Source organism: Diaphorina citri, unplaced genomic scaffold, assembly GCF_000475195.1.
Source record: "Diaphorina citri unplaced genomic scaffold, Diaci psyllid genome assembly version 1.1 scaffold992, whole genome shotgun sequence".
NCBI lineage: Eukaryota > Metazoa > Arthropoda > Insecta > Hemiptera > Psyllidae > Diaphorina > Diaphorina citri.
In genome coordinates this window covers 23,590-26,373 of record NW_007378423.1, presented here as the reverse complement: position 1 = coordinate 26,373, position 2,784 = coordinate 23,590, and the positions used below count along the sequence as shown (strand labels likewise).

General features: G+C 34.3%; 1 protein-coding gene across 1 annotated transcript in view; it reads left to right on the top strand.

Moving 5' to 3' along the window:
• Window positions 1–349: 349 nt before the first annotated feature.
• LOC103513600 overlaps window positions 350–2,784 on the top strand; it is a gene marked incomplete at its 3' end in the record, with an annotated part of 24,987 nt that continues 22,552 nt past the window's right edge. Inside the window, exon 1 of the mRNA XM_026826743.1 lies at window positions 350–614. The remainder of the gene's footprint in view (window positions 615–2,784) is intronic.

The following is a 2,784-nucleotide window of genomic DNA, read 5'->3' as shown; positions in this document are numbered from 1 at the left end:
TGATAAAAGTACCATTGGTTAGATGTCCAAAGCCACTGAACTAGTGAATTCTGTAGTGCTGATCCTATTCTAGGCTTTTGTTGATTTTTCCGACCATTGATCTCTCTCTCTCTCTCTCTCTCTCTCTCTCTCTCTCTCTCTCTCTCTCTCTCTCTCTCTCTCTCTCTCTCTGTTATATAGATAGAGTAACAAAAAACGCCCATATCCTGTTATGTATCTCTTTTTTTATTTTTGTATCATATTATTATTGCAATCTGGGGAAAAAGTGATCTAATCAAGCAAAATTTCTGAATTTTAAAAGCTATTTTACCTACTTATCTACCTATGGTATTTTTTAATAAGATCTCCGGATTAAATCTAATAAATAAATAATTCTAAATAGAAAATTGCTAAATATCTACGGCTAACTTGTGCTCTTCGGGAAGTAAATAATACCTACTTACTCGACTAGTTTTTATTTATTTTGTGTGAAATTAGTTGGACTTTTTTGTGTGGTTTTTTATTGGATTTTATTTCACCTATTTACAATATCTTTCCCAAAGTTGATGTCATTCACAATGGATTTATTTTATTGATGGATTTGTGATTTACTTGGATCTTCATCCCTTTACTTGGTAAGAATGAATTCACTGTTTATTACTATGTATATTTATTAGTAATCATGCGTAGGTTCTCTAGGTACTCTAGGACACTCTAGGTAAGTTCTACGCGCGATGCATTGTCTAAAAAATTGTATGTAATTGAAAACTTCAAAATCATCATAAAGTGTTTTAATGATCGACATTCAAAAGTTCCAATCAAAGAATGCGATCGCTTTAATACAAGTTCTTGGATATACATATGTATAGGTATGTGTCCCATCAATATTGTATCAAATGTGTTCATTTTATTCTACAGGAATAGTGAGGAGGGAAAATGTAGGTATGAAAGAAAGCTAAGTGAACTCTCAGTCTATGATGGCGTATCAAAAGGATCAAGTTCTATCTTTTTATTAAAATCACTGGCATAAACTGTCCAATAAGATCTAACTTCTAAAAGTGAACTCTCAGTCTATGATGGCGTATCAAAAGGATCAAGTTCTATCTTTTTATTAAAATCACTGGCATAAACTGTCCAATAAGATATAACTTCTAATGTATCAACTTTCATGTACCAACCACATCGCTTTGGTAATACACCTCCTTTTAATTCTCCGTTGATACCTATACTTTCAATTTCCGAACTTACCAACTACATCCACATATTAGAAACTTATGTAAAATAATGTAAAGTCTGTGTTGCAGCATTCAGCGAGGTATAAAATTTGCATAGTTTGCTAGAATTTTTACATTAAAGTGAACATACGAGGTACAGCATTGAAGTACACCAGATAGGTACCTGGTGAAAACAATAGGGCCAAGGAATGTTGAAAGTATACATAGAATGCTCGAAGACAATGGCTAATACCAGTAGCTGATGGCACAGCTCGATGCTAATTCTAAATCATGAAAATCATCAGCATAATTCTGCATGTAGGTAAAGAAATATGCAAAACTTAAATCAAAACGCGAACTTTCTAGCGACTAAAGATCTATGAGCACAGAACAAGCTTATTTTTTACTGCATACAAATACATATAAGTATGTAGGTAATATTATTGTATTATTTTTTACTATTTTCCAGGGAGGGGTCTTTATACCATCGGATACTAGGGTAAAATTTCAACATCACCCTTGAACTTGATTCTCTGGTAGGTAAAAATTATCAGCCGTCTTCTTCATTGGAGTACTTCTTCTTCTTCTTCTTCTTCTTCTTCTTCTTCTTCTTCTTCTTCTTCTTCTTCTTCTTCTTCTTCTTCTTCTTCTTGCTCTTCTTCTTCTTCTTCTTCTTCTTCTTCTTCTTCTTCTTCTTCTTCTTCTTCTTCTTCTTCTTCTTCTTCTTCTTCCTCTTCTTCTTCTCCTTCTTATTCTATCGCCCTCTCCTGTGAATTTCAACCTGCACATCAGTTGTCTTCACGAGGTGGAGGGCACTCCGAAATAGCTACCTATATGACCATCCGTCCCCCCCATTCATTGCTTCACTTCAGGTGATCCATTTTGAAATGATACTACCTATATTGACTCTCGTTGAGCCGCAGAGGTCAAAATATTAAAAGATTAAGAAAGTTCGTAAATTGTTTGGGATTCGAACCCTCAAATTTACTTCTTTGAATGCACCCTTTCTCGACGGATCACTGAAGCAAAGTCGAGCGTGGTTGATATCTAGACGGATGACCGTTTAGTTGTTTAGTATATCACCTGTTGCTATCTATTTCGGGGTCTACTTCAACTAACGTAAAATTCGGAGAAATGGCAAGTTAATGTCAACCCCTAAACGCAGAATAACCTTAGTAGCACAGAGTGGGTGTCCATACGGACCCAAAAATTATAATCACAATGTTCCCTACCAATCTCGCTGCAGAGCTGCAACATAAAGAGCTTACACGTAAAGTAGGTACTTGGGTACCTACACTTACCAAAAAAAATAAAACCATTTCAGTAACCATGAAAAAATTATCCTCGGAAAATGGGTTGTACAATGACAGAAGAATAATATTTCTGGCCAAGAATAAGAACATTGTCAGAATGAAGTGCTGAAAAGAATGTGATAGGTAGGCGAACCAACCACAAACCTGGGGAAAATTCACTTGAAAAATTAGTTTAAAACATCTAAATTACCTATGTATAAAAAAGTACATAAAAAATAAAAAGAAATAAGAAGAGGGAGTCATATTATTAATCTTTTTTTTTTTTTTTTTTCAATTTT